A 25,892-nucleotide genomic window follows, 5' to 3' on the forward strand; every position below is an offset into this window, starting at 1 on the left:
CTGCTGATCCACAGATGTGAAAAGATTGAAGAATGCTGTTCTAGACTATATAACAATTTTGAAGTAATCAAAATAGCCTTTCATAAAGAACAAATTATTAGTTCTGCTGATTATAGATGAAGTTTTAGTTGCTTTGATGCTCTTGTTAATTATAATTCAGCATTATGTTTTGTTAACTAAGATGTTTTTGTTAGTCATTTTTCATAAATGTTGAGAATGAGTTCAACAGATAACCTCCAGCTTGCTGATATCATTTATAAAACACTTCTCTGTTTCTGCTCACATTCTTGTTGATTAAATTATAGCAAAAAAAGTAAAAGTGAAATATTTACTTTTTCTTTGTTTTAACTCCAATTTCTGTGAAAGTGTAAAATCCAAAATATTCACCTTTTCAGTTATATTTTTAGATAATGTGGAGCCCAGACCTTCTCAGATATCTAATCTTTAGAATTTTCCCAAGGACAGTAATCCATGATGAAAATTTGAGAGTTCTAAAATTTGCAAAATGACTCAAAGACAAGAAAAAACAGGGACTGACAACCAAAGGAAATCTTAATCCATTCTGTCTTGTAGTTATGATTTTATATAATGAAAGAGAAGGCAATAGTCATATGTAAAACTTCGGTAAAAATATTTAAATTTAAAATTTTTCATTCAATTCAAATGCCTGGTAGATACAATTCACATATTTTAATCCCATTATCATTGCATAACTGATTAAACAGTAAGTTTGACATGATATTGTTATTTAATAGTAAACTACAGTTATTATTCAGTTAGTATCTTGTAGCATCCCCTGTTGCACCCATAAATACAGTCTGGTATGAACTCACAGAGATGGCTTATGCTGTCTTGTGATACAATCTTTGAAAAAAAACCTAACTTCTTTGCAGATTAACTTCTGCCATCAATGGATTTGTGCGCACCCTCTAAAGAATAAGCAAACCAAGAGAGGATGTCGACATTATGTAGGCACATCTTAGCTGTGTGTAAGTAGATATTATCCTATTGAAAAATACCCAATTGTAGATGTGCCACAAAAGACATATATAGTATAGCACAATCTCCTGAATGTATCCATTATTGCTCAATATCCCTCAATCACTAGTAATGGAGACCAACTGTAGATGGCTCCCAACATCACATTGCCATCAGCATTAACAGTATGATACTCAAAATGATTTTGATTTCGTTCAAATAATTTAATACCTTATCATCCTTTTTTCAATCAGCTTCTTTACATTTATTCTTATTAAAGCATACTCGTTTGATTTCTTTATGCGTTCCGAAGGTTTACACCTGGAGTAACATTATTTAAACATTACAAAACATAAGTATGCTTACTACATGGAACCAAAATGGTTCACTGTCCCTGATATGTGATCTCAAAATCTATATTATATAAATTAAACTATATGTTTAGATCTCTTGAATTGACAGATTCACAATATTAGGCATTTTTCCACGATGCAGCAACAAATTGATTAGTCTCTAATAAATAAAACTAACAATCAGACTTGAAAATTAATTGAAATAAACTAGAATTAGATGATGATAATAAAAATCTCTTTTGGTATTTTTAATACATTACAACCTAAATTGTCTTACCCATGTAAATCTGACAATTTTGTACACGAAGTCGTACAGGGTTAAATTTCTTATATCTGACAATGGTATCTATATGACTAACAACTGTTCATTTTATATGGCTCCAAATCCTCAGAAAAAATTGGGTTCTTAATTAATATTGTCTTTTCTAAAATTTTTTGCAATTAATATTTATATTGATCAAGAGGAGGTCGACTAAATATGCTTTGAATCATACTTAGTTAATTTGATTAATAACACAGATGTAGCATTGTCATAGTGTCTGTTCATATCACTGGATCCTATCGATGCTAAGTGTGCTGCTTGCACTTAAAGATTCTGTTACAGAAGAGAAGTTAATCTCTGAATATGTTGTTTAAGTTGTATAGCTAATTTTCAAGCCATGTGTAACTCAACTATGCTTTTGGCTATCTTTGATACAGATATTGCCATTCAGAATTATAAATGATATTTCAAAATTTTTTAAAGTTTTTTTTCTGATGATGTGAATAAAATTATTTTATTAATACAAATATTTTCTAAACTAAAAAAATTATACATGTTCAGGAAATATGGAATTTTTCCTAGTAAGGGAGAACCCATGTATAAAATATCATGGAATTTTTAAACAGCCAGGAAGACTGACTTCTGGAAATTGATAGAAAGCAGATTTCCAGAAAAATGAAAGCATGAAGGAAATTTTAAAGTTAAAAATGTGTAAGAATATCTCAACTCCATCTAAACATCATACAACAAAAAAATGCTAATTTTTTCTAGGAGTCCTTAGCATAAGTAAGTTCTAACGTGATAAAACATTTTTGAGATTTTGATCATGTCATATTTGGATCCAATTTAACTATTTCAAAATTTAAACATGTGTTCTAATTAGTATTTTATGACCATTTTCTTTTATTACTGGCTCAAATGTTTTCAAAGATTTTTTTAAAAAGGTGCACACACACACACATTCAAAAGAACCTTATGTTAAACATGGATACAGAGAAGTATGTTAATTTTTTAAAATTTAATTACATTAAATGTAAAATTAAAGTATTTTTCAACTCATTTTGGTTATATTACAAGATTAGGATCAAGTTTATGAGAAATTTCATTTTCACTATTCTATTTATCCGATATCTAATAAAATTCAATAATGATTTTAATAACTTTTTTTTTAACTAAATAAATCTTTAAATAATATGGACATATATACAGTCAAATCTGGATTTAGCATCCTGTTTGATCACCTCTGAAATTGATACTAAATTGAGTGTGGCACTAAATCAAACAAGAATTAGATGTTGTGTGTATAGACCTTGATACAACATACGAGTTTGGGAATGTGATCTGGTGATAACAATGTTTTCAAGGCAAAAGTATGAATTTACTAATTCACAGCTATTGAAGGATTTTCCTATTTATTGGACCCAATCCAAATTGCAGACCTATAAATTCCTATTGGCATTTGGCTGTCTGTCCTTCCTTAATTTGAAGTCAACAGTTAGATTACTCATAACAATGTGTTTAGGGGCAGGAGCCCTTGATTAATTTTGGAATATCTGGAAGTAATGTTATTTCTATTCAAAAATTTTTGAAGAGAAGAGGCTATAGAAGAGCTTTTGAAGAGAAGAGGCTATAGAAGAGCTTTTGAAGAGAAGAGGCTATAGAAGAGCATATATGTTAGCAAAGCCTCTTCTATACATCCTCTTTTATATCTTACATAATTGTGATTGTTCTCAAAATCTGTTCATTCAATTTTGATTAAATTTTGCCATTTTCCATTAATTGTGACAAGGAATCCAAAAATGTAATAAAAAATGGGGACGCATGACTTTTGTTTTTGAGATATAAGAGCATAGCATGAGTGCGTGTGACAAAGTGATGTTCCACAGTTGCCAGCACATCATCTATGGGCATTGCTATAGAATTGAGTTTGTTCTCAAAATTTAATAGGCCAATTTTGATAAAACTTTGCCATTTTCCATTAATTGAGGTGGAGAATTCAAAATATAATGAGGGTCCATGACTTCATTTTCAATATACAGAGGTATTAAAGTGACAATATGTCTGTGCTCTCTCATGCAATTGAGCACACCTAATGGAATTTAGGCCTAAGGGTCAAAAAATAAAATGGAATGGAACAGAACATGTGCACCTAATGGAAGACAGGAGCAAAAAACAAACAAAACATAAGAACAAAGCAAGCTATGGCAATTGCTTTGTTTTTGTGTTGCAATATGACAGTTGCACAATGTCCTAGTTTAAATTAAATAAATTAAAAATTGGCTAAAAATTGCAGCCCAGCATTGTGGAAATGTCAAAATAATTTTTGTTTGTTTGTTTATAGGGAAGATTCTTTCCAAAGTATTCATTGGTGCTATATCAAAGTTTGACTGTAGTTACATTTAGAAGTTATTCAATAGAAGCAGCCCTTCAGTATTTTATTTCAAAGAAATGAACAAAAACTATATTTTATTATAAAATTTAATGAGAGAAAAGTAATTTGTTAAGTAAGGTAACATTTTTTTTTGTTTGAATCTTATCTGAATGTAAATATAGTTTTAATTATTTTAGAATATAATACAATTAGAGAAATTAAAATTCATAATAATAATATAATTCAGAATTTTGATTGCTAGAACTTTTAGTGTCTTTTATTTATTTATTAATATGAACATTATTAGACACAGTTTAATTTATTAAAAAGATTTTTGGAAAAGTTTCGTGCCATATGAAACAAAGGGCTAACACAAAACATGGGTTATGTTTCAGAAGTTAGTAATGAAAAAAATAGCATAATTTTGCTAAGAATAATATGCATATTAAAGCAATTGATAATTTATTTCCAATTAATAATTAATTACCAATCACAATTAAAAGTACTGTATTATATGTTAATATTAATTTTAGCTAAATGAGGACATTTTCTTTTTACAAAGTACAAGGTAGCCCAATAACTCAATCCATATTAACTCATTTAAAATTAAAATTTAAAAAAATTTTTTTAAAGTAGGCAAATTTATAAAATAAATATTAATGAAATTACTAAAAGATTAAAATCAATTTAAATTTGATTATCTTTTGTGTGAAACAATGCTGCTGAAACAATTTTAATAGTTATATCAGAAAAGAAAAAAAAATGCAATTAATTAAAAAAGTCATAATTAAAGATTCAAAAAATGGCAAAATGAAATTAGTAGTAATAAATTAATAACTATTAAAAATTGAATAGTATTTTTTATTATATTTTGTTAAAAACAGTTATTTTCTTATATGTGTTGTCAGTATTCTTCCATGCATTTATACATTATTTATTTTCAATTACAATAAGAAAAGTCTTGCAACAATACATTTATTCTCCCTAATTAACAGTATTAAGATGTTAATAGTATATAAGTATAATTAATAGTTATGGAAACAGACTGCTATGACTTTAGGAAAGGAAGATTGTTTTAATATTGGCAAGCTTTAAACTGTTTTGTAACATATATGTAAATAACGTTAGAAACTAAATTACTATGGCAGACTTTATATCGTATAAATTCAGAAAAACCTACAGATGTTCCAATTGAGACTATCAAATGGTAAATCTGAGTTTGTCTTATAACCAAATCTATTTTAATCAGGAGTTCAGTTGACAAAAATTTTTATTTACTATATATTTCAGGATTAAAACATCCCCTCTTCAGGCTACAAATACATAAAATATATCTGACATCAGTAGTTTTAAAATGAAAAAAAAAATAAAACAAAATAAATATTAAAATACCAACCTGAAAAACTCCAGTTTTTATACAAACATCTCTCAGTAACATCACAATATTCAGCTCAAAGCATTTTTTTTGGAAAATTCCTTGTTTTAAAAATTCAAGAACATAAAAAAATAAAATAAAATAATTCAACCAAATGCAAAAAAATAAAATAATTCAACCAAATGCAAAAATAAATAAAATAAAATTAAGAACTGTTTAAAAGAAGTAAATTGATACCTAAAACTGCAATAAAATACATACAATTTTGATTACTCATAAATCTTATAATCCTCCTGATGATGATAATGCTAAAGATGTTAAAAAGAACTTCCTATGAATACAATTAACATCTTTTTGATCACATTTTCTTATAATCAGGGCCAGTGCTACCTCACTGGCAAAATTTACCACCCTGGTCATATGTCCAGGATGGCAAATTTCATAAATTTTTAAGTGAAAACTATCATAGTAATGTAAGTGAAATTAAACTATTTTAAATAAAATTTAAAAATTTCTTCCCACTTCTAATAGATATGGCATTTTAAAACAATTTTTCTTTCATTTTATATAGGGGATATGGATTGTCAAATGCTTGTCTTGCCCTGTGTGGCATAAACTCTATCGCCGGCTCTGCTTACAGTTAAGCAGCTGACATTGCCAAAAGCCATTTACCTCAATACCTTTATTTAAATTAATCAACTTCGACAAATGTAATACTTCAATAGGTTCCTTAAAATATTTTTTATGTAGGTTTTTCTCAAAATGTAATATCTTAACATTATTTTTACTTATATAACCATATTCTTTGCAATGCAAAAACTAAGGAGAATGTCTCTAACCTAATCTGATGTCATGTTCCTTCCATCTCATTTAACTTCTTCCTCATTTCACCAGCAACTTAGTTTATACACCACTCCTGACATTTCTAAAACTTTCTTCTTATCTAGTGATGGTTTATGTGTTTAATTTTAATTCCCATTTCTGGTATTATCTAAGCTTTACATTTTTTAACCACATTACAGTAAACCTTGATTTAATAGACTAATTTTGGCAAGGTGGAGTCCATTAAAGCTGAGAATTCATTATATAATAATAATAAACTTTATTTTACGTATTTTGTACAAGAGGAATGGGAGCATATGTATCTACATTTGTTTAATTGAAATTATGTATGAAAAGTTTAATTTCACAGAAAAAATTTTCTCTATATATTATTGCTTATGTAATTTCTAAAGTTCTGAGATACTAAACAGTATATAATCTAAATTGAAATAAACAAGCAAGCATTTTTTGGAAAGTACATTAATTATATTTAACTAAACAAATAAATAATTTTCTTAAAAAGAAAACAAAATTTGAATTTGACAAGAAATTTTTTTGTGTTATTTATTTCTTCCTCTTTGGATGATGATGATATCAAGATTCCCATTGTGACATGAAGTTAAGAGCAATGATTCTTGGATTTGAAAAATAACCTGTTAATTATTTATTTTGCTCATTATTTGTTTGTTTGTCTACTAACTTTTATTTAAGTTAGCAGAATATATAATTAAAAACACCAGGGCTGTGGAGTCGGAGTCGTGGAGTTTTGATGTTTTAGCCGGAGTCGGAGTCGGATGGTAAGAAAAAGTCGGAGTTGTAGTTGGTAGATTTTTACGTGACTTCCACAGCCCTGGCAGGGCTGTTGAGTCGGAGTCGGAGTCATGGAGTTTTGGTGTTTTAGTCAGAGTCGGATGATAAGGAAAAGTCGGAGTTGGAGTCGGTAGATTTTTACGCGACTCCACAGCCTTGAAAAACACTAAACCTGTACCAGCAATTTTTATAAAAATGACAAACGTTTTTGCCCACGGGTAAAAACATTTGCACTTTTTATAAAAGTTGCTGGTTTATGGGTTTAGTGTTTTTAATTCTAATTTTACCAGTTTTAACTAAGTGGCAGTTCTTTAGAATGTATAATTTTTTTAAAAATAATGAAGCACTCAATTTTTAAGCACGTAAATATCATTTAATTTTCAACTTGATTCCAATTCATTCTGCCAACTTTTGTCTGCCAGCTTAATGGGGGTCATATTTGATGAAGTATTTAAATTTTGACTTTGAAATATTTTATATTTGTAAAATAAAAAAAAACTGAAAATAGAATGTTGGTAATGTTATAAATGAAACTTATACAAATAAACAAAATACTGTATTTATAGTAAATTTTATTGTTTAGGAATAACAATACAATGGAACCTAGTTAACTCAAAGTAGCATTTACTTGAAGTCGTTTTCTTTCCCTGTTCATCTAGCATAGGGGTTTAAATGTTAAATCAAATTGGTTAATTTGAATTCATTGAACTGTTTAATTCAAATGGGGTTTTGATACAGTATTTTCATAAACCCTCCAGAATTTTAATTTAAATAAAATAATTAACATTCATTTGTTAAATAAACTAATCAGAAACTTTCTATAAAGTGTGGGAACAACATATGACTAAAAATAACATTATGTCATGTAATGGTAGGCAAGGAGTGGTGTTTCAGTTGTTATATTACATATCAGCTATCAGTTCTCCCACAAGGTTTAGCAACTTTTTTTGTTTTATTTGATTGCTAATGGATTTCTCTGACTAGCTGACATAATAAATACATGAATTTTTGATAAATTACTTTAAAAAAAAGATTATAATCCAATTATGTGTAAAAACTTTAACCTTTGAGGCAAAATATTAAAAATATAACAATTATAAAGAGTATTATGTTTATGATAAATAAAAAACAGATCAATTCGGCACAATTCTAGGCATGAAATATCATAATTTAAAAAATCCTTTACTAAACACTTAGGAGAAAACAGATCAACCCTTCAGGAAAGCATTTCTCAGTAGCTTATTTAACCATTCGGTTAAGTGTTTTCAAGTTTCTGGGCAACATTGGACTTATTACTTACACTGACGATTCTAAGTAATAAGATACAAGAAAATATCATATGGCTAATTTATTATGATTCACTGATAAACCAATGCATAAAATCTTGATTGTTAGCTGAACCTCCATAACTTGAAACTTTTTAACTCAAAGTCCAAATTTTTTTTCCCAGACAGATTCAAGTTAACTAGATTCCACTGCATATTGTAATGCTCTGTTATGCAGAAATATTACAAAATAATTGAGCTTGCTGGTAATTTTCTAATCTAAAATACCCTAATTCAAATTTGATTTAGGTTAAAATATATTAAATTTTTAATCATAAATTAATTAGTCAGTCATTATTAAAAATAAATTTTAAGAGAGAATGAATTATATTGTTAATTATCGATAATTCTCGATGGTTGGTATCAAGTATAGGGTAATAAAATAGTTATATAGTAGAGCATCGATTATCTGACTCAATTGGGGACAGGTTGGTTGGATAACTGAAAAAATCGGATAACCAAAAATAATGAAAAAAAATACATTATTAGTATATTAGGATATCCCATGTAATTAGTATATCGCTATTAACCAACTTCGCATTGAATTTTCATCAATGTTTAGCCTAACAAATTTTTTAAAAATAATAATCGTCGCTATTGTATCGTTAAAAATTATTTTTAAATTATTTTATTGCTCACAAAACAAAAAACCACTCATAATTAGAAAATTAAGTCTCTAATTAAATACTGGCCTCCCTTCAATGGTCGAGCTGTGTTGCCAGCTAAAACACACAAAAATTTAACAAAAATAATATTAAAATATCCAAGACATAGCCAAATATTGTAGCGCCACATCACTAGCGGACATTTGAAATCTGCCGACTAGAACGGTCGGTTAACCGATGTGACAGTTAATCAAGGGTTGGATAATCGATGTTCTACTGTATTTGTCATTAGAAAGATTAATTGGTTAATTTTCTGTTTCATTGTAAGGAAAGAAAAGAGAAACTGTAAATAGTATGATACAGAATTGTCTAAAAAATATCTTTATTAAATAACAAATTTTATTTAGTAATTTGATTTTACTATGTATTTAATAAATTAATAATACAATCAGTATAATTTTGATATGTTTATGGAACTATATTATTTGTTTTTGTTAAAAAAATATACTGGTGTGTGTGTATATATATATATATTATGTTGACTAGAAAATATCAGATCAATTGTGAAATATTTATCCAATATTTACAGAAAGACCAAGAATATAAGAGAATAATGCAGGAAAAAAAAGTTAAAATCCATGTCAAATAGATCATGTGGTAATGTAAAACATAATGAGTTTTAGAGAATGAAATTCATAAATAGAATTCGTACTTTGCTTTTTTATGTATTTGCATTGTTTCTTCCTTTTTTATCTTATCTACTTCTTTCATGTATGTATGTGCATGCATATATATACACTGTAAAACCTGTTTAAATGAAATAACACTGTACTGAATATTTTTCCAGTTTGGCAGGTTTCCGTTTTGGACAGGTTTTATACTATATATAGAAATAAACAAGCAAGCATTTTTTGGAAAGTACATTAATTATATTTAACTAAACAAATAAATAATTTTCTTAAAAAGAAAACAAAATTTGAATTTGACAAGAAATTTTTTTGTGTTATTTATTTCTTCCTCTTTGGATGATGATGATATCAAGATTCCCATTGTGACATGAAGTTAAGAGCAATGATTCTTGGATTTGAAAAATAACCTGTTAATTATTTATTTTGCTCATTATTTGTTTGTTTGTCTACTAACTTTTATTTAAGTTAGCAGAATATATAATTAAAAACACCAGGGCTGTGGAGTCGGAGTCGAGGAGTTTTGGTGTTTTAGCTGGAGTTGGAGTCGGATTGGTAAGGAAAAGTCGGAGTTGGAGTCGGTAGATTTTTACGTGACTCCAGCGACTCCACAGCCCTGTTTATAATAGATTTCTTTCTTGTTAATTTAAATTGAAATATTTATCAGAATTATAAAATTATTATTTCTTGACACAATCTCTCTAATAGAGTTGTGCAATTTGAAATTTTTTATTCAATAGCATTATTTTGGTTTATATATAAGGCAAAACAAACACCTCTTGATATGAAATCATTTAAATACATTTAAAGCGCATTTTTTGTGTGCTAAAACAAATAAATTTATTAGATCTAGAAAAACAGATAAAGACTGAAAGTATTCTGAATAAAGAATTATCATTCTTTGAAAGATATTTTTTGTTTGGGCAAATGAACTAGGATATAAATAACTTTAAAACAAATATGATAATATGTGCTTAAATTACAGCTTTTCAAAGGTTATGTTAAATCTTAAATTATTACTTCAATATATATATGGTAATCATTTTCTGATTACCATACATATATTTTATATTTACATGTTTTGAAGTTTATAATCAGTTTCTTTAATAGAGAAAGAATTTTAATTTGTTTGTAAAAAATATTTACATCAAACCAAATATAAATCTATAGCAAATAAATTCAACAAATCTTTCTATTTTTTAGGATAATTCAATTTCTTCTTCTTTAAATTAATTTTTTTAAATCATTTAATGATGATTAATAAAAAAACTTTTATTGTCTTTATTGTAACCATACAAAAAGTCTTTATTGTATAAATTTTGCGAAATAAAGACTTAATGATTTAATAGTTATTTTAGTTTACAACAATTCTGTATACATTACAAAAATATTTATTCCTTGAAGTCAATAAACAAACTTAAATTGCATAATACATACATAGCAAAATAAATTTTGTTCTTTACAGTTTATGGAGTCAATAGTGTCAAGGAATAATGGGAATAAATTTTAAGTGCAAGAATCCATTGTAATTTTTTTAATAGAAACTTTAAGATGAATTTATAGAAAATATTTCTGAATGAATAAAAAAAAACAATAATTTTTACAAGAGAAAAAATTACAATGCCTTAAAACTGTAAAACTATGAGATAAGTAAGATGCTAACTTACAAATAATAATAATAAAACTATTATAAAGATTAATTTTTCAAAATTACTTGGGCTCAGTTTTAGCTATATAACTTTTGTAGAAATTAATTATAGTAGTTACAACCTAAAATTGCTTTAAAAATGATGTTTCAAGATGAAATTAAATTGTAATTAAAATTGTCTTTCTGAAGATGAATCAAGATAGATTGAAAATATTTAATACAGTTATTATAAATCTTTTATATTTAAAAAAAAGGAAGGAAGGAACAAATCTCTAAAACTGATATCAACTATTTAAATGTTACCATTTTCAAAGAATAAATAGATATCAAAAGAGTACTTCAATAAACTTGCTTCAGCAGACTTCTACAAACACTGGAAATCATACGACAAATGTCTTACAAGTTGGCAGCAATACATTCCTTTAAAAGAAAAGCAATCACATATTCCATGAGAATAGAAGACAGGAACAATGAATTATAAAACAGAAAAATTGCAAGTAATCATGGTTTTCCTGAGAAACAAATTGGCACTCTTATCAGGTGAAATTCTATCATCATCATAACAAAGATCTACATCATATGCCTGTGATAGATCTTTGTTATTAAACCTTACACATAGAATACAACTTATGAATTAGCAATAAAGAGATTACTATTGGTGATGAAAACATTTTAAGAAATGACAAAGATGCACACAGAGTCAATAATAAAGCTGGAATATATGCTATAAAACTTTTTAGAAATCTTGAAGATTTCTATCATGCCAGTCCACTCATTGTACCCTGGCGAAGAGAATATATAAACACCATTCAACCATACACAAAAGTAACAACCTGGATTCATTATCACTTGTACAGTGGACTTTTCACTCCAAGATTATGATATATTGGAAATTTCCATTATTAATTAAAGAATATAACACAAAATCAATTCTTTGATTGCTAGAACAAATCTACATACATGTGTTTTATAAACAAATGTGATCAACCTACACAATGCTCAACATCTCTACAAAACTTGGCTAATGGATTCTATATAGGTTTTGAACATTGCACCAGGATACTAGAACAATTCCTTTTTCTATAGTACATGGTTTCTGATAACTATACAATACTTTAAAAATGTTTATTTTCAGATATAGGTATTTAATAAAAAGTTTTGTTACTTATTAATTATCATCATCACAAATGTTAAAAACTTTGTACAAAAATTTCATTTATTTATTCAGTTATTTTATTTATTTGTTTATTTTTATATTGTAACATTTTAAAATTTAATCTATCTCTAGAATTCCATGTGACACTGACATTCGATTCCAAACTATGCATGAATTAAAGCTGAAGTGTAGAATAGTCTGTAATAAGTGAGAGACATTTTCAAAGTTTTTGATTGCTTTAATTTTGCTTAATATTTATTTCCTAATAGACACTATTATTAACGGAATAAATTTTTGGACTTATAGTAATAAAATTTCAGGTCATTTCATAATAAACAAGTTCCTTTTGAAACAAATTAATATAGTAACAAAGTTTTAATTTTCTCAAGGTTTACATAATAGTAAACTTTCAGACCTATCCTATGACACCACTGTCTTTGGTGCCAAGTCTAGTATAATACAATGATAGTCCCTCGATGCATCCTTGAGATTACAGAACACCTTTTTCAGATGTGCAAGACTTTATCGAGATCTTTTTGCAGAATAAACTGTTTTCTTCAATTAAATGTTCAAAATTTTCTTCATTGCTTTCATTGAGAACTGAGTTTTCTCTTTTAAAAATAATTTATATCAGATTTAACAGTATAAATATGCATTCTTTCTGTTTTAAATATTTAACATAGGTCTGAATGTTTTTATATTGATAAATGGGCATAAATGGATTTTCTTAATTACTTAGCTGTTCCTAAAGTTAAAATACATATGAAAAAATGAATAACCCTATCTCCTTAAATATTTAACAAATTTTTCAAGTGGTATTAGAGCACATTTTAAAAATTCAAGTGGTGCTGGCAGTGAAAAAGGTTAAGAACCACTGATCTATCCCAGCATTTCTCAAACTATGCAATGAGACCCAATATTGGGTCACATTAAAATTTTAATGGATCAAGTATAACTATTAATATTAAAGTATTTCAGTAGAAATACTTGTATTACTGAAATAATCTATGAACTAGAAACAATAGATACATCTGTTAAGTAATGAAAACTTTTTCTTAGTTTTATTACTAAATGAAAATAATTATAAAATTATAGAATGTATGTGTATGAAATTGACTTCTCTCTTCTATTTTGAATACCATCAAAATAGATATTTTATGTAAGGATGTAGTCATACTGTAAAGCCATTTAATTTGCACTGGTTTTGAAAATATTTCCTTGGTTTATTCAAACTTTTAGGTTTATTGTCTTAGATAATAAGTTATAAAAAATAAATAACAGATGAATTTTGGCACAAGTGGATCAATAAATAATTTCTAAAGATTTTTTTTCATATAGATACAAAATGAAATTGACAAAATCTTACAATCTGAAAAGTATATTTTCAGAAAGCGATCATTAAGTTTATAAAAAAAAAACTTGGTACAGTAGAGCCTCGAAAACTCGGCACTCGATAACCCGGCACTCCGGATAACTCGGCTGCACCTTGGCAGGACGAAAACAAACTTAGGCGAACTTAAATTTCCCGTTTATACTTAATCTTTTTATATGGAATGAAGATAACACTGATTGACCAATGAGCGCTTCGTAGTCCTATTGGAGGTTCGTGCGATCGTCCGATGATCGACGGGCAATCATCTATTCTGTTTTCAAAACTAACGGTTGTTTCTCGATCCATATTTCTATGGCAACAACCGTTGCTTGTTTGAAAAAGAGGAAAAGCACGGGAACCATACATCTAAACGATTCCATCACAACAACAGTACTCTGCGATGGCATCTTCTGTTAAAAGAAAACAAGTGAACATGTCTATGGAGCAAAAGTTGCGGGCATTAAAGAGACTTGATAACGGAGAAAGTGTCAGTGCAGTGGCTAAGGACTTGGGAGTCGGCTAGATAATTTTCATTGTAGACAGCTTTATGCTTTTCTGAGGTCTGTCTTATCAGGTAAATTACTGTACACAGTGTATTCATTCATTTTCATGTAGTAAAGGCTCTATGCCTTCATAAAGGATGTACTTTTCCTTTGTTTAAGGGTATTTGGGCAATTTATTCTCTGTTGTATTCTCAAGTAAACAATACATACAAATACAGTACATTATTTTCTGAGGAAACACTCGTACTTATTTTTTTAACCCCATTCCCGATAACCCGGCATTTTCACAAACTCAGCCTCCCTTCGGTCCACATTAGGCTGAGTTTTCGAGGCTCTACTGTAATACTTTTCAAAGTAAAATAGACTCCTGAATAATTTTGAAACAGTCTGCTTTATTTACACTCCTGTCTTACATTTTTAATTGTTAAATTTCAGTAATAAAAACTGAAATTGAAGTAAATTATTTGTTACAAATCAAAACTGGCTTGAACCACTCTTAATAGAAATGTACATAACGTTACATTTCATACATAGAAGTTATCATCAATAATGCATAAATTTATTTTATTATATGATATACTGTATGACTCCAGTTTACCAGTTTTTTAAAAATTTTATTTTATAAAAATTTGGGTAGTGGAACCATTACAAATAAATATATTGGGTCATGTGAGCAAAACGTTTGAGAAATGCTGCTATATCCAGGGTAATATTTCTGGGCACTGTCCTTGATTTTGTCTGTATTTAATATTTGATTGTAGAAACAATCTTTGAATAGAGCAATTTTGTTAATATGTCAATACAAAAATCAGCAGTTTATAGAACAATAAATAAATAAATAAATTTTAAAAATAACCAAAGTTCAATCAGTTTTAGATTCCATTTTCATTGATTCTAAAATGTGTCCCTGGTTATATTGTAAATGATATGGTTCACTTATCTATACCATGTATGTTGCCATTAAATTAAAAAATTGCATAAAAGAACACATGAAAGTTACACAGGGTGTCTCAGAATAACTTCTACAACTAAATGCAAACTTATGCAAACATCTTTATTCATGGTCTGCTTAGAGCATGTTTGCTAACTGGTTAAACATAAATGTTTACCCAATTATGTTTTTGCATAATTTGGTGCAACAGTGCACCAAATTATGCAAAAACAAACTTGCTTTGAATCTTACAGAGAATGTAATGTACCAACGACTGCAAAAGTTATTTTGGACACCTTGTATTAATATATGATAATATTACAGTAGAATTCCTTTAATCTAGAATTCAGCAACATATATTAAGTTCTCGGAAAATTAGTATTTATCAATTATTCCCATTTCATAATATAAAAAAGTATTTTTTAATTAGCATAAGCTCAACCAAACACTTTATTCTGAAATGCATTATTGTAAATCATTTACAAATTATTTTTTCCAAATGTTTCACATATTTTTTACTTGATAACATACAATTATGATGTAGAAAAATGAAATTTGAAACTGATATTGTTATGTTGTAATATTATATAGAAAGTAACAAAATAACAAAGTATTATTATTTAAAATAACAGTTTAACAAAATTATTATTTAAATATACTCCAAAACAGTATAAAATTATTTGAATAAATAATTTTAAATTATAAAAAAAGAATTCTATCCATATAAATAAAAAATATATATAAAAATAAGCTAACTGTATAAAAATTCAAATTATAAAATTATCAATTACAGCATATCTATTAGCATATGATGTAAATACTCTCTCTGAATAATATACTTTGAATATATAATATTGAAAGTATATTGTTTATAGTTATACCTAAATATGATACAAAATAGTTAAATGAAAACTGAAAATCAGTATAAAAAAGAAATTATAAAATTTTGTAATAATCAATCTCCACTAAATATAAAAAAATCAAAATAATACAGATGAATGATACATTAAAGCAGTTTTTCTCCAATTTTGTTTTAAAAACAGTGAGAATTTAAACAGAAAAATCTATAACACTCAATTATAAAAATAAATCATAATTAGTTATAGTAGACTTCCATGTGGTTTTAATTTCAAGCAATTTTATATTAATCCATTAATTGAAAAGAACAGTCTTTCTTCATCCTGAAACATAAAAATAAATAGGGTTTTCTCTGATTTTAGGATTTTAGTAGTAGAAAATTTTACATTTCAATTGTCAATGTTAATATTCACAAATATTTTATCCTTCCTTTATACACAGATATTTTATTCCTTCCTTTATACACTGATATTTTAGGAAAGTGAGAGATACTGAATTCCTAAATATGTGTGAAATAATTCTAAAATTTCTCCTTTCAGATTTTCATAAAATTTTCTTTTATTTTTTCTAGGATCAAAAAATAACAAAATTTTCTCCCTAAATAAAATAATGCAATATTCTGTCAAACATCTGTCTCAAACATTCAGAAATATCAAATCCAGACTCATTTGATGAACATTTAGCAGTTCTTAAATACAGTAAAATTTCTTTAAGACTTTTATCTTCAAAACTTAGAAAACTGGTCACCTCTGGGATGGTCTTGTCAAAGGGATGATTAATATATAATGGATATATTACTGTATATAATAGTAATACATAGTAGTATATAGTATACATAGTATTCTAGGGTGCATATATATACTTATGAAATCAAGTTGATCCAAGATTACTTTATCATTCAAATTGTGTATACAAATGAACTATAGCAATCTGATCAATCTCTATCTGCATATACAAATGCCATCTAGGATCAACTGGATCATGATCAAACTAATCCAAACACAGGATAGGATTGTTTGCATCAGATAAAGATTAAAGATGGTGACCGCCACAGTTAAAGTCAAGCTTACGGCAAAGACAGCAAAGAAATGTGTTTAAATATTGACAATGAAAAGTATTTAAAACGTATAAATAATAAGTAAAAACATCATTATTAAACTATCTGATAAACTGAGATGAAAAAATAAGTATTAAGAGACAATTTTGTGAGATTGTACAGCAGGAATGCATGGCATGCACTTTCCCATTTTGTGAACAATTTTATTCACAGAGTAAATATAATTTTATCTTACTTGTATATATACTTTCTGCCAACTAACATATGACAGAAGCAATCTGTATCATGTGACAAATCCATCTGAAATAAAAAGTATATGCACCCGTAGTGTAACACTATACAGGCAACTGTATAGGAAATACAGCAAAAATTATTTTATTAACATTTCACATGTAATTCTATGCACTATATATAGATAAGATTGCAGATGTGACTAACAATATTTGGACCTTAAAAGAGCTGTAGAGCCCATAGGAGAAAAAGTCAAAGGAACCATACCTCTGCATGTGACCCTTTGCAAAATATAACCCCCAAAATTAGCCTACTTCCATTTGCTATAGGGAGTCACACTACATGCTCCACTAAGCCTATTGCACAGACAGCCCAGAACAGTGGTCAGATATTCTAATGATATTTATTGGTAAAGAATAAAGAAAAGTCTGATATGCAACCCTTTACTAACAAATGTGGAACCCCAATGACAGTTCTGGTTGCCATCTTGTTTGTGGGCATCATGTTTGCAAGCAAATTATGTTTTAGGCAGAGTAAACAGTGCCTTTAACTAGCCATAAATAATTAATACATTAACTTCTATTGACTGAAAACAATTTTAACCTTGAACCAGTACTATTGCCTAGTGCCCATATGCAGTTGAGCCCCCATACCACCTTAAAACTATATAACATCAACTACTCTATGAACAATCAAGCAGGCTACTCAAAGCCAACATAATCATCTGGGCTGAATAGTTAAACACGATAGTCTTAAGAGTTAATGGAGTGTGCAATGTGTCTCTCAGTTTTGCCCTGGAAGTAGGCTGATTTTGGGGAGCTATGTTTTGCAAAGGGTCACATTTAGAGGTATGGTTCCTTTGACTTTTTTGCTCCTATGAGCATGCTCTATGCTCTGTTAAGATCCCAATAGTGTCATTCAAATCCACAATTGTAATAACTTAATATTAACATTTATTTGGTCATTAAACATGTACTATTTATCCACTTAAGAGGATATTTCTCTGTAGTCTATATTTCTATTTTTTCATAAGCAAGTAAAACACAGACTACTTGAGCCATAAAAGTGTTAGAAGGCATTACTTTTCTATTAAAATAATGTCACATACAAGAAAAGCAAGGAAAACATTAAGAATATAGTATAAAAAAATAGTGCAGGAAAAATACTCTTAATAACTCATATTAGTATCATTCTTGCAAATGCATACACCTACATATAATTGTAGTAAACAATCCTTTAATTAATCCTTTTTCATAAATAGATGCTATATGTAAAATTTATAGTTGATTCACTGTTAAAAATAACTTTCATCAATTCAAAAATGGAAATAAAATAAATAGTACACATAAGAAAAGACACAAGTATAAGTAAAAAATTGTGTGTAAATAAACAGGCTGCAATTAAAATAATTTCTGTTACATGTTGTTACTTAAAAAAAATTAACTGTACTGTACAATAAATATGTCTGTATTTTAAACAATGATGATAATACAATTGTATTTCTTTTTCAATTACAACACACACACAAATGCTTATGTGTATTTGAATGGATTTGAGTAACAAAAATTGAAATGAAATTTGAACCATACATGATAAATGCAAGTACATTGCTTGCAATGAGCCCACTTCATAAAGTGTGACTTTTTAATGATAATGTGTTTTATCTGTGTTTAGAATAAAATTTTTTGTTTTATGCATAGAATATGTTCTATTTATTTTTTCATGGGGGAGAATTATTTTTTTCACTATCTTTAATTACAATTTGTGGGAAAAAACTGAAATCAAGTACAGTAGAGCATCGATTATCTGACTCAATTGGGGACTCAGGTTGGTCAGATAAATGAAAAATTGGATAACCGAAAAAAATGAAAAATATACATTATTAGTATAGTATATTAGGATATCAGTATATCCCATGTAATTAGTATATTTGGATATCAGTATATCCCATGTAATTAGTATATCGCTATTAACCAACTTCGCATTGAATTTTCATCGATTTTAAAACACAAAAATTTAACAACAATAATATTAAAGTAGCCAAGACATAGCCAAATATTGTAGTGCCACATCACTAGCAGACATTTGAAATTTGCCAACTAGAACGGTCGGTTAACCGATGTGACAGTTAATCGGGGGTCGGATAATCGATGCTCTACTGTATTAAAATTCTTGGCTTTTAAAGAAGAAAGTTCATTTGTATAAGTAAACAGTATAGAATTTTAAAAACACACACTTTTATAAACAAGTTTTAATTGAAATAAATTCAGCTACAAAATTCAAGTTGGTAAAGTTTTATTTATATGTGTATTTGTTACAGTTTGTTACTAAAGATGTATTAATTAAAATGAATAAGGCAAAGTGATTTAGTAACACAAAGAAAAACATAGTGCTCACTGGCAATCATATGGCTCAATGATACCAGTATGTTTTATTGTAATGCAATGATGTCATTGCTCAGAGACATCATTGCATTACAATATCTTCACTGTGCTCATCAAACAGTTTGTGTTTTACTTTCTTACAAAAAAATAGAAATATTGACCTTAGAGAAATATCCTCTTAGGTAGGTAAATGTGTTTACTTACAAAATAAAGGTAGTACTAAGTATTACATAACTTGCATGGAGTGATATTCTCCTTGTTAGCCATTTATTTGCTACTCCATTTTATTGTAATGTTTTTCAGTCATTGCTGTAATATTTTTTCTACAGTAAATTTCTCTGGGACTGCAGTAATTTCCCCAGAATCTTGTTTATGCAATAAGACCTATTCTACACCTCTGACATTACATTGCCTTACATTACATTCCCATGGTTTTTATTTTTATCATCCCATCCAGGTGATGAAATGGGTTGCCTCAGAGGATATTTCACACAAAGGGTAGTCATTGGTTGGATAAAGGAGTGGTCTGAAGGTCCTATGGAATAAAAATTTGTTCTATAAAAATTTCTGATCATCTAAACAGCTGGTTTGGTATAAAGTGGAAAACATCTGGAGAAATTTTACTGTATTTGAATATTGACATTCTTCTAACTCAACCTATTACAATATTTTTCCCCTTTAGAGGTAGGCAGTAAGAATTTAATATACAAAGTTTTTTCATGAAGTAAATTAATACAATATGGATTTATGCATTTATTTAATTTCAATACATTATACATATTTCAATAATCATAGGCATAATAAAGATATTAACATTTTTTTTTTTATAAAAGTATACTACCAGGACTCAGGGATAATTTGCCAACCGTAGTCTATTAGGTTATAGTGTTTCTGCTGGAAGTTGACCAATAATAAACTGAAATCTACTCCAGATTATAAACTGATTGATAATTAGTTGTATAAACTTAGTACTTACATGTCAAATTAAAACTGGTATTTGCATGTTGTGGCAGCTAATTTGCTTTGTATAACATTATATGCAGCTGCTCCATCAGATATCTTCTTTCTGTTTTCAGCCAAAGACTACCCATAAAACCAAAGGTTCTAGATAATATTGGACAGCTAACCATATAAGGTTATTTACTCTTTTACAAAAAAGACATATATTCCATACCTCTGACAATGTTCAATGCTCAAAAATTTGTGATTGAACATTTTTTCTTTTTACAGTTAAAAAAAAATAGATATAGAAATACAATATAATTTTAGAGTTATCTGGAGTATTCTCTTTTACAGGAATCAATACAACTAATTTTGCTAATAGTTTGGTAGAATCTGCAAAAAGTCTAACTTAAAAAAATTTGATCAAATAGAAAACTGAAATAAAAAAAAATTCATTACTTAGGATGAAGTATTTATATTTATGTCACTCTTATGTTATCATATATAAATATTCTCAATCATTTTCAATTCAAATTAAAACCAAAAAAAATGAGAAAGTAATTACTGTTTCAAAACAGTTATTTTATTGTAAGAAGTATTTTATTGTGAAATGATATAAAAACATTTTATTTGAAAATAAAACTTATACAAACTAAAAAGAAAAAAAAATTGAAATTTTAAATTCAATAAAAAGCAAGGATAATTCCAGAAGAGTTTTTTAAAAATAATTTTAACCATTCAAATGTTTGATGTCAGCATATTTCACACATGGAAAGCAATAATTTGAAAGAGAAGTGACGAAGTCCTTTGGATCATCTGGACATCAATCTCCTCCAACAACTTAATGTAATTAAGCTTTAAACACTTGTCTATTACCAGTTATCAGCCCATTTGTTCAAAGAATTTTGCTGGTAGTCCTGGTACAAAGCAAAATGGATCAGACAGATCACAAAGATTTATGTCTCCAATAGAATTTTGCTTTGAATTTGATACCACATATTGCCAAAAGTGCAGTCAGCAAGATAGCATACACTCATTAATCTAATGTGCCTGGTGTAAATCGAAGTTGTGCTTCCATCACTTCTGGAATGGCAACCACTTTGATTCCTCAACCTTAGTTCCCCTTAGGCTTTCACCAGTTTTCTCTAGAAATATTTGTACAACTCTTTGAGAGCAATACTTGATAGCACTTTAGTGGAGTTCTGTAAGTTAAAAATTTCATATATCTCTTTGGGAGCCCATCCTAAGTAAGAGTTGAGTTAAATTGAAGTACAGACTTTTATAATAAGTTGGGCTATTTGGGTCTGGCTTGGAAAAAAGATAAAATTTAAAAATTCTGTAAAACCGGCTTTGTTTACAAACTGGAAGTTATGTTATTTCAATTCAAAAGTTCTCCCCTGAAAAGAGTTAGATACATGACTGGTACAACTGTATTGCTAACAAGAAAGTATTATGTATAGGAGCAAGACACTACTAATTTGTGGTGGACACTACTTTTAAATTAACTGTTGGAACAGTTTTTAATTTGTACTATAGTTCTGGTTCTGAATAATTTAAAGTTGACATCTAATATCTTGGATTTAAAAAATAAATTCAATCCGATCTATAGCATTTGTTCATAAAATATGACATTTTAATGTGCAAAAATTGTAATGTCTTCTATGAATTATACATAATAAAGCAAAACTGGAATGAAGAATTCTGTAGATAAAAATACCTTTTTATTATAAAAAATGACTTGAATTACTTAGACAAATGTTTTTGACCATCATTTAGTAATCTTAAAAGAAATATACAAATCTTCAAGGGAGCATAAATGCATTAACACAAATATTGCAGAAGATTTTGCATGTGCATGGAAAGTATAGTATGAGATACCCTGATCCCATTTCATGATGTTCTGTAATCAGAGTGGTAATCTGTCCCGATTTAAAAACAGAAGTCTCTTCTCCCAGTTACTCAGAAATCCTGCCATCCCACAGTCTCATATAATTGCCAAATTACTTATAAATTAATTAGTTGTTAAATAGTTATTTATTTATTTTTTATCAATTTTATATTTTTGTATATTGAGTTCATAGTTTGTATGTTATAAATAACATTTTTTGAAACCACAAGAGGATAGGCCGATAGGGGCAGCACTAGTATCTTATCTTGTTCTTGATGGCATTGCATTTTTTAACTGTGTTTAACTGTTCAGTAACAGTAACAGTTTGATAACAATTATTATCGATATAAGTTTCAGTTCTTGATTTCACCGATTCATTTAATGGAGAATATCAATTAAAAAGAATAAGTATGTATACTAGATACATTAAATAAAATGGAATATATCATTATAATATTTTTTAATGTTTTACTTAAAAAAATTGTTTAATTTTTTATTTCCCCTCCCTTTCATTCTCTTTTTGTCCCACTTCCCTACTTTCAAAAGATGGCCATCCTGTCTGTAACATATGTTAGTACAAACAACAAACAACTTTTAAAATTGTTTCAGTGTGATGGTTATGTACTGTACATAAGTATATTTTTAATGTATTTGTTAGTATTATTATTTTTTATTTTTGTTTCTTTATTTGCATTTGGAATGTCATTTTTAAATTATAATTGTTCTATGTAGAATAAAGTTCCATAATTTAAATTATGAATCAGTTTTGTCAAAAAACACATGATCCAAAAAACAGTTATATGATAATATCACCATTAAAACTGTTAAGATTAAGAAATAACTAAAAGTTTACTGCATGTTTTTAGTCATCAAAAAGTTGATAAAGATGACTGAAAACATTAGGAAATAGTTAAAATTTTAATGCTTTTTAATGGTTTTAGTGGTGATATTATTAGTAGTGTAAGTGAAGTTTACAAAATAGTAATAACAGTTAAATGTGTTAGTGTTTTGAAATTTTGTTCTACTCTATATCTCTGACTTTGAAGATGGCCATTAAATGATGGTCAAAAATGTTTGTCCAAGTAATTAAAGCCATTTTTCTGGAATAATAAGGTATGTTTTCTACCCTACAACATTTTTTTGTACTTATGTTCAAATATCTATTTAAAACTAATTAATAATTATTTTTCTGTATAATTTATCATTAAATTTTATTCAAACATAATTATTTTTCATTCTATTTTTATTAGAATAATAATGAATACTTATTAGCATAGTAAAGCATACAGCTATTATATTTCAACTATCTGATAAACTATGATAGAAATTTAAATAATTTCACTTGATTAAACATATACAACACTACCTATATCAAATTAATTACTACAGAAATCTGATTTTTCAGAGATTTTAATTCCAGAAATGCAATCTTTTTGGGTGAATAATTCTAGTTATATTCTAACTTTTCTAATCAGAAAATCATTAGAAGAAAATAATTAGAAAATAAGTTAAAGCACTCTACAGCAAATATGTATTTTACCATCCAATATAAGATTTAAGTAACTTGTAATAAATAAATAAATAAACTTTAAAAGTTTATTTATTTATTACAAATTGTTACATATAGTATCCAACAAAACATGAAAGAGCTGTCCCAATAACAAATCCTAAAATAAAAAAAAGACTGACAATAGACAAACTGAATGCAGACAATAATAAAACATTCAGTTAAAGTATATTAAAGTTTTACATACTTTTTGAAACTAAAAAAATCTAAATAAAATAAGTCCTCAATGTCATTATTTGAGAACACTGCATAGGTGAAAAAAGAATACTGCAGATTTAAGATTAGATAACAATTTTTGTAAAGAGGCATAATTTGATGTTTTGATATGGAACACAAAGATACATCTGACAATAAAAAACAACTTGGATATAAAAATATGAGCAAAATATAACATACATAGTTATATAAACTAGATTTTTCATATAGGGCACAGCAGAAGTTTTATATATATACAATATGTAGCCCTACATATGGCTACATATTGGCATATAGCAAAAAAATATCAATAGTATACAGCTTGTGTATAGTACTAGTAATTGCTCAGTAAGAAAAATTCTATATGTTTAAGTAAGAAGTTTGGTGACTGGCATGATAAAAATGAATGAAATAAACTGGGCTACTCTTTAGCTACAATGAATGCTGTGGGCTGATTGAAGTTGAGGTAAAAAGCAAATGCAGTGCAGCTCTCCCTTTTGTCACAGGTCATCTTTTGATGAACGGACATTAATCTCTGCTAATTGTTTTTTCCCCATTACATTCTTATCAAGAAACAAAGTTTAGAGAAGTGCTAATGATAATATTTTGAAAGGGAAAGGTAAAAACATGGTTATTAAAAAAATACCATTTAGCAACTGACAATAAATCCAAAACAAGAAACAGATAATAAAGTGCAGACAGATATACAAAAAGTTTGGAAAGTATTACAAATGTTACAATATAAATGTATACATTTTAAAAGAAAAAATAAATAATTAATAATATTAAACATTGTTTATTGTTACATTTTTCATAAAATATATCTTATCTTTAATCACCACATATGTGTACTGGCAGTAATTTTTTAGAAAAAGAGTCCTTATATATATTTATTTATTTTGTAAAACTTTATTTAATATACTGACTATTAAGAGAATGCTTTCAACCCACTTAATAGGCCATCCTCGGGCATAGATAGTCCAAAATTGAATCAATTTTAGCATTATTTTAACTTCATCCACTATTAAAGGTGTATTAATTAATTCAGCCTAATAATAGTCTGTATATAAACATCATTTTTTTAACAAATGGCCTGTAACATATTCATGTATCATTTACAATGCATTTAGATAATTAGTTTTATATATAAAATAATGAAGTTTACTTTAAAATATATTAATATTTAAATTTTAATACTTTTTCTAGACATACAAAATAATGAAAATACTAACTGCAGTAAAAATGAAATACAGTAATACCTTGACTTACGGTACCCTGACTTACGCGATTTTCAAATCTCGTCAATTCGTCTTTTGTTTGAGCGCCACGCAACTCTTGATTACAGTCGACCCCCCTATAATTACGATTCCTATAAAACTACGAAAAAATATACGTATTTTGGAAATGTTGAGTCGGATTAGTGTAGAATCGATTAATTTTATGGAAGAAAACCTTTCAATCAGCCGTAGTCCGTAAACTTGACACGTGTCGGGCTGTGATTGGAACGACTTGTAAGAAATCGGATTCCTAATAAATTGGAACGTATCTATATCTTATAGGGGGGTCGACTGTA

The 25,892-nt window shown here is 27.7% G+C and overlaps 1 long non-coding RNA gene across 1 annotated transcript in view; it reads right to left on the bottom strand.

The window, feature by feature from the left end:
- Nucleotides 1–4,828: 4,828 nt before the first annotated feature.
- The window catches only part of LOC111638344, a 51,180-nt gene continuing 30,116 nt past the window's right edge, over nucleotides 4,829–25,892 (bottom strand). Inside the window, exons 2-3 of the long non-coding RNA XR_002758848.1 lie at nucleotides 5,361–5,440; nucleotides 4,829–5,277 (exon numbers count right to left, since the gene is read on the bottom strand). This is a non-coding gene — a long non-coding RNA (uncharacterized LOC111638344). The remainder of the gene's footprint in view (nucleotides 5,278–5,360; nucleotides 5,441–25,892) is intronic.

The sequence above is a fragment of the Centruroides sculpturatus genome, unplaced genomic scaffold, assembly GCF_000671375.1.
Source record: "Centruroides sculpturatus isolate CEXI.00-Female unplaced genomic scaffold, Cexi_2.0 scaffold1045, whole genome shotgun sequence".
Lineage (NCBI taxonomy): Eukaryota > Metazoa > Arthropoda > Arachnida > Scorpiones > Buthidae > Centruroides > Centruroides sculpturatus.